Source organism: Arachis stenosperma, chromosome 1, assembly GCF_014773155.1.
Source record: "Arachis stenosperma cultivar V10309 chromosome 1, arast.V10309.gnm1.PFL2, whole genome shotgun sequence".
Classification (NCBI taxonomy): domain Eukaryota; kingdom Viridiplantae; phylum Streptophyta; class Magnoliopsida; order Fabales; family Fabaceae; genus Arachis; species Arachis stenosperma.
In genome coordinates this window covers 36,070,409-36,084,470 of record NC_080377.1, presented here as the reverse complement: position 1 = coordinate 36,084,470, position 14,062 = coordinate 36,070,409, and positions in this window count along the sequence as shown.

The following is a 14,062-nucleotide window of genomic DNA, read 5'->3' as shown; positions in this document are numbered from 1 at the left end:
ATGATTCGAGTAGCCCCTTGGTTCACAGACATAGCTAATTTCAAGGCTAGTGGGGAGCTACCAACTAACATCAATAAGTACATAAAAAGGAAGCTAATCAAGGATGCCAGACACTACATCTGGAATGACCCCTATTTGTTCAAAAAGTGCAATGATGGTGTCCTAAGAAGGTGTATATCCCATGAAAAAGGGCAGGAAGTGTTATGGTAGTTCCATGGGTCAGCATATGGAGGTCACTTTAGTGGAGAAAGGACAGCAGCAAAAGTGCTTCAATCCGGATTTTACTGGCCAACAGTATTTAAAGATGCCAAGGAAATGGTGTCAAGGTGTGATGAATGTCAAAGAGCTGGTAATCTAACCAAGAGGAATGAGATGCCACAGTAATACATACTAGAGCTGGAACTATTTGATGTATAGGGAATAGATTTCATGGGACCATTTCCAACCTCATACTCAAATAGCTACATATTAGTGGCTGTTGATTATGTTTCAAGATGGGTAGAGGACATAGCTACTGCAACAAATGACAACAAGGTTGTGATGAGCTTCTTGAGAAGGAACATCTTCAGCATATTTGGAGTTCCCAGAGCTCTCATTAGTGATGGAGGATCACACTTCTGCAACAAACAACTGGAAGCACTCCTTCTCAGATATGGAGTCAAACACAAAGTGGCAACTCCATACCACCCACAGACCAACGGGCAAGCCGAGATCTCCAACAGAAAGCTGAAACAAATCCTTGAAAAAACTGTTGGAAGCTCAATAAAGGACTGGTCTAAGAAGCTAGACGATGCTCTATGGGTCTACAGGACAGCCTTCAAGACCCCCATTGGGATGTCACCATACCAACTAGTATTTGGCAAGGCCTGCCACCTACTAGTTGAAATGGAGCACATAGCCTTCTGGGCTCTAAAACTACTGAATTTTGATGAGAAAGCTGCTGGGGAAAAGAGATTAATGCAACTCAATGAGCTGGAGGAGTTTAGAAATCAAGCATATGAGAATGCAAAAATCTACAAAGAGAACACAAAAAGGTGACATGACCAAAAGATAGCAAGAAGGGAGTTCACTGAAGGACAGAAGGTGTTACTCTACAACTCAAGACTCAAGTTCTTCCCTGGGAAACTTAAGTCTCGATGGTCAGGACCTTTGACCATACTCAAAGTGTTTCCCTATGGTCATGTGGAGCTCATGGAAGACAAGTCTCAGAGAACTTTTTCTGTCAATGGCCATAGACTTAAACAGTACTTGGGAGGCTCCTTGGAGGAGCAGAGAGAGAGAGCTACAAGCTCAGCTAAAGATGAAGGAATGTCAAGCTAATGACAATAAAGAAGCGCTAGTTGGGAGGCACCCCAATACTTTATCCTTTTTTGATTTAATTGCTTTTCTTAAAAGTAGTTTAAATTCTTTAGATAGTTTAATTTTCAGCAATTAGGATTAGTTGCAATTGTAGATTAGAAAGTTGATATTAGCTTTGATAGTTAGATCTTCTTTACACTCTCTTATTTTTTATTTCTACTTGGGAGTTACAACTTGATGAATGCATAACTAATGATGAGTGAATGGGCTGAGAACTAGCTAAAGTGCTAAGTTTGGTGTGGCCTCTCACCACTTAATATAGGCTTACAAACAATTAATAGTTTGATTTTGAAGAGTAAGCCCAGAGATTAAGTTTGGTATGGCTACCACCAATGATATCACAGCAGCCCAAATCACCGAATTTGAAAGCACTTAATGCTTTGGGTAAGAACATGAACGTGATTTAATGAGTTCAGAGGAGTTGGAATCAAAAGAAAATGAAAAGATTGATGCTATTCCACTCTTATGAACACATTAAACACACAATGATGAAACCAATTTATTGAGATGCCAAAGAATTAAGTTTGGTGTCCCAAGGGACATCCATCAGTTGTAACCCAATTTGTTCTTGATGAGAAAGAATGTGAAGAGGTTATTTTATCATCACTAATGGGTTCAATTTCGATTTCAGGAGAGAAGATGGGGCCCACATGGTAAACGACTCACAAAACAAGGAAGTCAAAGTGTACTTGCACTTTGGAACTCAACACACGCAGAAAACACTGTGAGAAAAGAGTTGGCGCTTCTTCCCACGCTAGGCGCCACTTCCCAAAGTGGGAAAACATTTAATCTCTTTTATTTCCCACCTTCGAACCACATCATTCACCCATTATAAAAGCCTCACTCTCCCACTTCAACAACCCCTACACCACTCACCTTCGCTTCTCTTTTCATATTCTACTATCCCTTACTTTCTTCTTTTTCTTGATTGGGACAATCAAGTACTAAGTTTGGTGTTGGAGCAAAATATTATTTTGCCTTTTCTTTCTTTCAACTTCCCCCATTTTTTTTCACACTCTCCCAACCTAATGGCACCACCAAAAAGCTCAACCTCAAAGAAAAGAAGAACCAAGGAACCAACCTCTGGATCTTCAAGCTCTTTTAATGACTACAAGTTCCTCTCCGCATTCAACCAAAATCAATTTTATGGTTGGGTGAGTGAGAGGAAAATCACCAGAAGTTGGGTTTCAACTAGGGAGGAATGAGCACATCAAAATCAACATTGAGATTGAACAGAGGGGTTGGTTACTTCTATGCAACCTACCAAGGAAAGTGGTAGAGAGCTTGGTGAGGGAGTTCTATGCCAACGCAGTACCTCAACCAGGGCAACAATATGGCTACATTAGCTATGTGAGACGGAAATCCATTGACTACAGCCCCTCTGGCATAGAAAGAATGCTAATGGTGAAGAGGACATGCTCCACTTGGAGCTATGAAGAGAGAATGAAACAGCAAGACCCTGGGCTTGAGGAGATTCTGAGTGAAATCTGTGTGATGAATGTGCATTGGATCAATAACAAGGATGGGATACCCAACTAATTGAGGAGAAGAGATTTGAGCCCCCAAGCTAGAGGGTGGCTAGAATTTGTGAGGAGGTCCTTGATCCCCACATCCAACACTTCAGAGGTGACTAAGGAGTGAGCTGTGCTTATCTACATCATCATGAAAGGAGAAAACATCAATGTGGGGGAGATGATCGCCAACAACATTAATAAAGTGCTGAAAAGCACCAGTGACAACACAAGGTTGGCATTCTCCAGTATTATACAAAGGCTTTGTGATGAGGCTGGAGTTGAAAAGATTATTGATGAGGTGCTTGTGAAGCAAGACAAGTTCATAACTGCCAAGAAGATGGCCAAAGTTGTGGCTATCCATCCACTCAATAGGGCTAGAGAACGAAGAGCTCATGCTCATGAACCACAACAACAATAAGAAGAAGGAGAGACAGAAGAGCAACCTCAATTTTTAGCACATCAACCACCACCATACTACCAATATCAATAATTTCCAGAGGGATTCAACTGGGAGCAATTGCAAGGAGATGTACACCAAATGAAAGGAGATCTACACCACTTGAGGGAAGATGTCAACCAATTCAAAGAGGCTCAACAACAACAATGGAGCCAAGCGAACCAAAATATTCAACAACTCAAAGAGAATTGGGAGCATATGAGGAAGGAGCAGTAGGAACAATTTGACTGGGGAGAGGTGTGAAGCATACTAGACAAAGTAACAGAGCAAGGCAAGTGGCAACAGAGGAACTTGGCTGAATTCAGGCATCTCTATGATGCCAGGACCATATCCAGGAGGCAGTATGACATCAACACACAAGTAAAGCTGAATCACTTGTGTAACGCTATTGCCGCTCTGAACCTAGGATATCCAACCTTCATGCAAGGGATGGAAGAGCTAAGTGTAAGACAAGAGGAAATCCTAGCCAAACATAAGGAAGATAAGAAAAATTACATGAGAAGGCTAGGATTTTGGAAGCCCAAGGATACCAAAGCTCAAGAAGGTTCCTCCAAGCTGGGTGAAGGTGGCTCATCCCCTCCCAAGAAGAAGGACAAAGGAAAGAGGCCAATGAACTGAAGATGAAGCTGCTCAAGGTTGTTGAGTCCCATGGTTGACACTTTCCAATTTCTGAATTCTGTTTAAGCTTTTGTTTTATTTACGTCTTGAATAATCATGCTAGGATAGTTTATGTTTTATGCTTAGTTTCAATTCTTGTTTGAAGTCTTTATGAGTTTTTTTTACAAGAAAGAAAATTCCATGTATTTCAAGTCTTAATTACAACTTAAATAAAAGTAGAGCTTGCTTCCATAAGAGTTACTGTGAGTTGTGCAAAAACAATAAGAGAGAACAAAGCCAAGAAGGATCATCAAACAAACTAAGAAACTAAGTGTAGAACCTTGGATGAACTAAAAAGAAAATGAGTCATGGAGAGTAACTAATCCTAGAAGGTATAACAAAGGGAAGACTAATGGGTGTTCCTTGAATATCCATAGAACCAAGAGGTAGTAAGCAATAAAGACCCAAGGCTCTAAGCATCAACTACTGGGATAGAAAAAAACAAAGAAACATTAAAAAGCTTAAAAAGAATCAATAATCCTAGTAGATGCTTGTGGTGAAGATGTGTCAAGAAGAGACATGGGCAAGTAGATTCTTAGGGGTGTCTCAACACCCAGTACCCTAAAACCAACTAGTTTGGGAGTGCTAGTTGAAAGCCTAATTAAAGGGTTGTCTTGAGACAAAACACTTAGAGTCGTGGTCAAGAAAGCAAAACAACCTTTACTACCTTAAGGTGACAATCAATAGAAAGGACCCTAAAGCCTATACCTGAGGGAACCCTCAAGGATCCAAGAGCTTTCCATGACAATTAAAGTATTTATGCATGTGTTAGACACTTAGTTTTGCTCTTAGTTGTTTTACAATCATTCGAAGCCAAGGCTTCAATATATAAAAGTTTACTCACATTGATTTGCTTGGGACAAGCAAAGCTTAAGTTTAGTGTTGTGATGACTTGCATCATCTACCCTTCTTTCTTGCATAAAGAAGACCATAAAGGAGCATAAATCTCATTTGATCAGTACAATTCATGCATTATTTGATGAATATTATGGTACACTACTTTGAGATGAGTTGTGCTGATTTTCAAGTGAAAAATGACATCAAAAATGAGAAGAAGACAAACAAGAAGCTGGGCATGTGAAACTGGCGTGCCACTTGAGAGCAAACGCCATAAAAATGCACTGGCGTAGCATGCCAGGAGCTAAGCATGGCACGCCAGTACTAAAATCCAGAAGGGAGATCCAAGCATGCAGGTGGGCGTGGCACACCAGGGACTGGGCGTGGCACGCTAGCACAAAATTTCAGAGAGCAAAATGGAGAACACAAAAAGGGCGTGGCATGCCAGGTTGGGCGTGGCATGCCTGGCCCATCAACTACTATGGGCATGCCACTTGGTGTCGAAGGCGTGGCACGCCAGCTCTAAAAAGTCACTTTGGCGTGCCACTTGAAAACCCAGGCATGGCACGCCAAGCTTGAAGAGTGCACAAATACATGGGTATGCCACTTGAGCAGCACGGCATGGCACGTTGGTACAATGATCCAGAGAAGGGGATGAAGGCGATTGAAAACTGGGCATGCCACTTGAAGTCGAAGGCGTGGCACGCCAATACCTCAACCTCACTTTGGCGTGCCACTTGAGCAACCAGGCGTGGCATGCCAATACACAAGACAACATGAGCAAGGACTGGGTGTGCCACTTGGTGTCGAAGGCGTGGCACGCCAATCTGAGCATGTCACTATGGCGCGCCACTTGAAGGCCGAGGCGTGGCACGCCACTTACTGGAACAAGACAAGATCATGGGCGTGGCACGCCAACCTTTGGGCATGGCACGCTGGTATAACTTTCCAGGGAAGATGGAAGAAGCAAATTACATGGGGCGTGCCACTTGGTATCGAAGGCGTGGCACGCCATTCACTATTTTTCACTAAGGTGTGCCACTTGAGCAACCAGGCGTGGCACGCCAGTGTCATTCAGAGGCCGAAGAAGCATTGGAGCGTGCCACTTGAGTTCGTGGTGTGGCACGCCAAGCAGAGGAACCATTCACTCACGAAGGGCGTGGCACGCCAGACCCTGGGCGTGCCATGCTAGTGCAACTTTCCAGAAGAGCTAGCCAATAACACAACAAGGGCGTGGCACGCTAGACCCTGGGCGTGCCACGTTAGTTCAAGTTTCCAGAGGCAAAGGAAAGTGGAAAAAGCAAAGGGCGTGCCACTTGAGTTCGAAGGCGAGGCACGTCAAGGTTGACTAAGGGACGAGCGTGCCACTTGAAGTATTGAGCGTGGCACGCCAAGCTATTTTGAAGGGCACGTGACACGCCGGTGATGCGCCAGCCACATGCCAGCTACGAAGTCACGCTTATTGAGTGTTTTCTTTCCCTCCAAAAATGTAATTTTCCCTTTTTCACTTTTGTAATTCTTTTATTTTCACTAGGAGTAGTATAAATACCCCCAAGGAGTACTGAAGAGGGGTTAAGCAGTTAGTTCTAGATCCACTTTTACATTCCACTTTTGAGTACTTTTTAAGCTATGAGTAGCTAATTTCCCTCCCATTGAGAGAGGGAGCTCTGTTGTACTTGATGGATTGATAATGGTGAAATTCTCTTTTCTTCATCTTCTCTTTGATTTGCTAGAAGGAATTTCGGTCTTAATGCTTAGTGTTCAATTATCTTTGGAAAGAGATTGAATGCAATTGGGTTTTATGGGAACCTTGGGAAAGGAAACATGAAACCATGCTTGAAATCCGTTCTCACACTTGAGTAGAATTTGGGTTTTGGTGATGGGATACGTGACATATAATCTCCCCTCTACCTGGCTCTACAAGGGTGTATGGTATAATCAAGGACCAAGCATATCTCTCTTCATGAGCAATTAGACCAAGGAATTGGCTATTGATCAAGATCTGAGAGATTGAGTCACCAAGGGATTGGGGCTCAATCAATCATGATTACCAAGAGGTCAGTGAGTTGCATGATTGAAGAGGATCTAAGCTAGATTTGATCCAAAGAGACAACATCTCCCAATCTCAATGAATTCCCCCATTCTTATCTATCCGTTTCTTTACTGCTTAATTTTACATTCAGCAATTCCCCATTCCCATTTACATTCAAGTCATTTATGATTTATCACTTCACATTCAGCAATTTCCATTTCTGCACTTTATTGCTTTTCTTTACATTCTAGTCATTTACATTTACGTCATTTACAATTCTGCATTTCACAATCTTATTGATCCGCTTAACTAATTCATCAATCAATTAAAACTACTTGGATTTGCCAATCTCTGTGGATACGATCCCACTCCACTGTGGGTTATTACTTGGCAATAATTTTGGTGCGCTTGCCAAAAGAACTAATTCACTAAATTTTTGAAAGAGGTAGTGAATTTTGGTCATCATTTATGTAGTTTTATGAAGCCCTAGTTATTGAGTATTGTGTATATTATGTGAAATTAGTGTAGATTGAGTATTATAGGCATTGAATTGATCATTGGTGGTGCTTGAGCTTGGTGGAGGTGATCTTGGAATCTGGACTTGGTGGACTTCAAGTTTGAGAGTTTAGTTTTGACTTCATTAAGGTACGGTTTAAGTTTTATTTAAATACCATGTAATGTGACATGAAGTCCTAGGCTAGACGCCCCTAGGAATAGGATCAAATTGCATGATTGGATGAAATTAAAATGTTGTAATTGATGAGTTGTTGGATTTGATTCTGAGTGGTGATTGGTTGCTTATGAGTTATTGATTGAAATTGATAAGTTGATATATTGATGAGTTGATGAATTGGAATGTGAGAAATATGATGTGAAATAATAGTTGGGTTGGTAATTATTGAATGTCGATGGAAATTGTTGGAATGAATGATTAGGTTTGTGATTGTGTTGGAGATTGTGGAATTTGTTGTTGATGAAATAAGGCTTTTGATGATTTTTATAATTGGAAGTTAAATTGCTAGGTGATGAATGGTTAGGATGGTAAAGAATGATGATATGTATGTTGATACTATGTAGGGATTGCTTTAGAATGGTTTTGGTTTGTTTTTGAGATAAATAGATGATTAAGTTTGAGGGAATCGGGAAATTCTATTTTTGGGTAAAAATGGATTTTTGACCAACTTCGTGGTGCACGAATTAGGATTTTGTATAGCCTAATCGGCAAGTGCACCGGGTCATCCAAGTAATACCTTAGGTGAGTGAGGGTCGATCCCACGAGGATTGTCAGACTAAGCAACAATGATTTTTAGGTTAGTTTAGTTAGGCGAATCAGAAATGAGGGTTTTGATAGTTGAAACATATAAAATAGTAAATAAGCAAGTAAATAAAGCAAATAAGATGTCTGGTGTAAAAACAGTATGAGAAAATAGCTAAGGCTTCGGAGACGTTTATCCTTTTGGATTAAAAGTTTTAACCAACTATTTTAACAATATACGATTCGTTCTATGGCAATCCGTAAATGTCTAAACCCTAATCTCTTAGTGATTTAGCCTCCTCTAACCCTCATCAACCGCCACTCTCATGATCACTTAATTCCGATTCGAGGGTTAAGTTCAAAAACTAGTTTATTAGCAATTTAGGAGGAATTTGTTTTCAAGCTGTAGTTCAAGCGAGATAACTCTCTCGAGAATCACAAGAACACATGTAAAATAAGGGTTATACTCTCGTTCCACCTAAATTCATAAGATTAAGAATGAAAACAATCCTTAGAATTGAATCAAAACATTAATTAAAATAGAAAAGCAATAGTTCTAATCCATAGAAATAAACAGAGCTCCTAACCTTAATCAAGAGGTTTAGTTGCTCATGAATTATAGAGGAACTAGGGTTCTGAAAACGTGTGGAAGGGCGAAGATCTGAATCCCCCCTAAAGGGTGAATCTTTTTCCTTTTATACTAACCTAATTTGATTTGAAAATAAAATAGAATAATATATTCTAGGCCTAAAAGATTTTGTTTGTAAATAAAATTACTAAAATATGATAAAAGATAACACTTAAAAGCTAAATCCCACTAAAGATGCTCCCATGGGTGAGTTTGAGCCATCTGCTGGCATTTTTCTGGCATTTTGCACCGGCAAGGGGAGTTCTGGCATTTTTTTTGGCGTTCTGCGCCAGGAGTGGGCAGTGAGTTCTATCCTCTTTGGGCGCTAAACACCATGCTTAGCATTTAGCGCCAGATTTGGCTGTGATTCTAGAAGAAAGGTATAAACTATTAAATATAGTTAGAAATCTCTGAAATTTGGCTTTCCAATGCCATTAAAATCATGTCAGTTGGACCTCTGTAGCTCAAATTATGCTCGTTAGAATGCAGGGAGGTCAGGGTTGACAGCATTTACTTTCTTCCTTTGTTTTTGCACAAAAATCTGCCAAATTCGCCCGAATTTCATCTGAAATAATATAAACACTAAAACAACTCAAAGTATCATTGAAAGAGGATTTTTTCACTAAAATATAATAAAACTTAATAAATTCTAACTAAAAATAACTAGAAAATTAAGGGGAAAAGGGTACAAGATGCTTACGCATCACAATACCAAACTTAAACTGTTGCTTATCCTTAAGCAACCAAAACAATATAGGACCAAGAAGAGAAAATGCCTAAGACTCGAGTGTTCCTTTAACCTTAGATCTAGTCACTAAGTGGGGCTAATGACTGGTGCGTGAAATTAAAACACACACAACTTCACTGGCAAGTGCACTGAGTCGTACAAGTAATACCTCAGGTGAGTAAGGGTCGATTCCATGAGGATTGTTGGATTGAGCAAGCAATAGTTATCTTGCTGGACTTAGTCAGGCAAAAAGTAAAGAGAGTAGTTGTCGAAAGCACATGAAACGAAATAATAAAGAAAAGCAATTAAAGGTTGCTGTAAAATCAATTTAGGAAAATAGTTAAGGTCTCGGAGATGTTTATCTTTCTGGATTAAAACTTCTTACTAACTATTTTAACAATGAATGATTCATTCTATGGCAAACTTTAAGTGATTAAACCTTAATTCCTTAGCAATTTAATCTCCTCTGATCCTCATCAAGCGCCATGGTCAGTGGTCATTCAATTCGAATTGGAGGGTGATGTTCAGAAAATTAGTTTATACCACAAAGGTCCTAATCACCCCAGATCCCGGCTGAACAGATGTTCCCATGTCCCCAAGGAGTTATGGATTAGCCGTCTAGGAGGTGTGTTCTCAAGCTGTAGTTCAAGTGACCTTGGTCAGAGTATCACAATAACTCATGGAGAAAAAGGGGTCATACTTCTGTTCCACCTAGTTTCATTTAGATTAAGAACGAGACACACCTTAGAATTAAATCAAACATATATTAAAATAGAAAGGTAATAATATTAATCCATAGAAATAAATAGAGCTCCTAACCTTAACCATGAGATTTAGTTACTCATAAATTTACAAAGAAAATAAGATTCTGAAAAGTTATGGAAGAAGAACTGAAGTAATGTCCCCAAACCTACTGGATGTTCTCCTATATATAATAAATTCTAAACTTAAAAGATATTATTTAAAAATAAAAATTATAAAGATAAAATAAGATAAGTCTAAGATTGGAAGTTGAACGCCCAAAAGGGAGTAGTGCCTTTGCCTTCATGCTCCCTTGCTGGCGTTGAACGCCAGGTTGGGCGTTCAACGCCCAAGGGGGAGCTGACAGCTTTTTCGTTCCTTGCTCCAAACCTCTCCAAACTGCTCCAAATCTCACATAAAAGCATAAAAAAGACAAGGAAAACTCAAAGTAGTATCAAAGGTGAATTTTGCACTAAAACATAATAAAACTTAATAAAATCTAACTAAAGCCAATATAAAAACAACTAGTAAAAGGGTATAAAATGTTCATGCATCAATGACACTCTAATTCTGAATAAGTTTGGCATCTCACTATCCTTTGAAGCTCAGAAGCATTGGTATGCTTCAAAACTAGAACTCAGATGATATTATAGATTCTCTTCTTTAGGCTCTAATTGATTCTTGAACACAACTTTTTCTTTTCTTTTCTTTGGGTGCTTTGCACCTTGAGCCTACCCGTGACTCTAGGTGTTTTGTCTTCAAGGTTAACTTGATCATGAACACCACAAGCACTTAACTGGGGAACTCCTTGAGTTCTAATTTTTCATTTTTTTCTTTTATTTCCCTCAAAGAGTTGTGCTCAAAGCCTTAGGCATACTCTGTAACAGCAATGGGTCACGACTTTAAGTGTTCAGTCTCAAAGATTACTTGACACCTTCAAACCACAAGCACATGGTTAGGTGATGAGCGGATATTTTATATGCTTTTTGGCATCATTTTCATATAGTTTTCAGTATATTTTGTTTAAGTTTTGTTAAGTTTTCATAGGTTTTAGTATAAAATTCATATTTTTGAATTTTACTTTGAGTTTGTGTGTTTTTATGCAATTTAAGGTATTTTATGGCTGAAATTGAAGAGCTGAAGCAAAAGTTTGATTCAGAGGGAGAGAAAGTGCTGCAGATGTTGTCCGGATAGGACCTCGTTGCACTTGAAAGAGCTTTACAGGCGCTACAGAGATCCAAATGGAGCATTCTCAACAGCTTTGAAAAGCTAACATTTAGAGCTTTCCAGAAATATATAATAGTCTATGCTTTGCTTCATAATCGAAGGCCCAAAACTGGCGTTCAACTCCAGCCTCCTGCCCTATTCTGGCGTCCAGCACCCAAAGGAGAAGAGACCAGCATCCAACGCCCATAACGGACCCCCTAGCCAGCGTTCAATGCCCTAGAGGCCTTCTAGCACGTGGATCTCAATCAAGCTCATCCCAAACACTCACCAAGCGGGCTCCAAAAAAGGATTTTAGCACTAAAAGACTGTTTTACCCTTCTTATGTAATTCTTTGTTATTAGATTAGTATATTTAGAACAAGGATCACCCTTGTTCAGAACTTTATGCCATATTTTCAAATTTCACATTTTATTTTCTGTCAGTATGAGTTTCTAAACCTCCTAGATTGAGGAGAGGAGCCTTGCTGAGTTTTATGGATTAATAAAGTACTACTGTTGTAATTCAATACGTGTCTGATTCTCTATTCTAAGATTTATATCCGTTCTTCATCATTATGAATGCGTTGAACCGGCACAAGGTTATCTCATTCTACAGGGGTTCAGAGTGAGTCTTTCATCGGACAATGATGAACCACCAGCTTGATCATACATCTCTTAGATGGCTAATCCACGACTTCATTGGGGACTTCTTGAGACACCAGTTCAGCCGAGGTACGGGGAGATTAGAGTCTTTGTGGTAGAGGATAGAACCAAAGGTGTAGCATTCCCTGATCCAGAAGACTTGACTTTGTCTATGGCATTTTGAGTAGGATCACTAAAGAGAATGAACTACATGAGCTTCACCCTCAATCAGAATGGATCCGCACTAACCTTGGGGTTCAGATCTGGAGGAGCATTGAGGACCTGTTAACAAAGGCATTGATCACATACAGCCTGTCATAGAAGAAATCATTCACAGTTGAAGAAGATAGTAATATCAGAATTAATCCAGAAGAACAAAGCATCTCTAAGCCTTAACCATCTTCTTATCACTGGTTATAATCAAACATAGTAATTTCATCTTATTCCAATTTTATACGTTTAAACAATCAATCAAATTTTCTATCCGCCTGAGTAAGATCTACAAGATAACCATAGTTTGCTTCAAACCACAATCCTCGTGGGATCGACTCTGACTCACTCAGGTCTTACTTGGATGACCCAGTGCACTTGCTAGTTCAGTTGTACGAAGTGTGGGAATTCGTGCACCAAGTTTTTGGCGCCATTGATGGGGATTGTTCGAGTTTCGACAACTAACGGATTATCTTGTTGCTTAGATTAGGTATTGTCTTTAATTTTGTTAGAGTCTTTTATTTTATTTTCTTTTTTTTTGAAAAATAAAATATTTTTCAAAAAAATCTTTCAAAACCTTTTATGTTTTTGGCTATGTATTTCCTTTTGAGTTTCTTACTTTGAGTCTTACCTATTCCTTGTTTCTTTGTAAAAATTTTTTCAAAAACCTTTTCTTTTCTTTATTTAATCTTTGTTTTTGGTTTGAGTCTTTTGTTTGTGTTTTTGTTGAATTTTTCGAATTTCTTGAGTCTTTTTCTAAAAAGTTTTCAAAAATAGTGTTCTTTGTTTGAGTCTTGTGCCAATCTTTAAGTTTAGTGTCTTCTTGAGTCTTTTCTTTCAATATTTTTGAAAATTTTGTCTTTGGTTTTCAAAATCTTTAAGTTTGGTATCTTTTGCATGTTCTTGTTTTCTTTTTGTTTTGATCTTAAAACTTTTAAGTTTGGTGTCTTTTTGTATTTTTCTTTGCTATTTTCGCACACTAGGTAGTCTTAGATCTAAAAACTTTAAGTTTAGTGTCATTTAGTTATTTTTCTCTTTCTTCATTAAATTCAAAAATAAAAAAATAAAATATCTTTTCTTATCTTTAATTGCAATTTCAAAAATCTTACCCATTTGAATTCAAAATTTTTAATTTTGGTGTTTTCTTGTTAGTCAAGTCAAGATTTAAATTTTAAAATCATATCTTTTTCAAATTTCTATCTTAACTTTCTATCTTTCTTTAAAATTCAAAAATCTTATCTTATTTTATTTAAAATTCAAATTTTAAAATTCAATTTCAAAATTTAAAATTTCAAATTTTAAAATAAAATCTTTTTCAAAAATCAAATTTCAAATCTTCTCTTCTTCAAATCTTTTTCAAATCTTTTCAAATTCTTATATTATCTTTTCTAATTTCAAATTTTAAATCAAATCTTTTTAAAATCTTTTCAATTTCTATCTTATCTTTTCTAATTTCAAATTTTAAATTCAAATCTTTTCTAATCTTTTATTTTATCTTGTTTTCAAATCTTTCTTAATTAGTTACTTGTTTCCTCTTTCTTCTTTTTCAAAACTTTCTAACTAATTCTTCTCTCTTCTAATTTTCGAAAACTTCTTTCTTCTTTCTCTCTCTCTTATTTTTCGAAATTCATTAATTAATACTCTTTATTAATTAAATTTTATTTTTGAATTAAATAAATAAATAAAATAAAAACAAAAATATTTTAATTCCTGTTTCTCTTTTACTTTTAATTTTCGAATTAGTCCTCATCTCTTTATTCGAATTCTTCTTCTCCTTCTTGTATATTCATTCATTCTT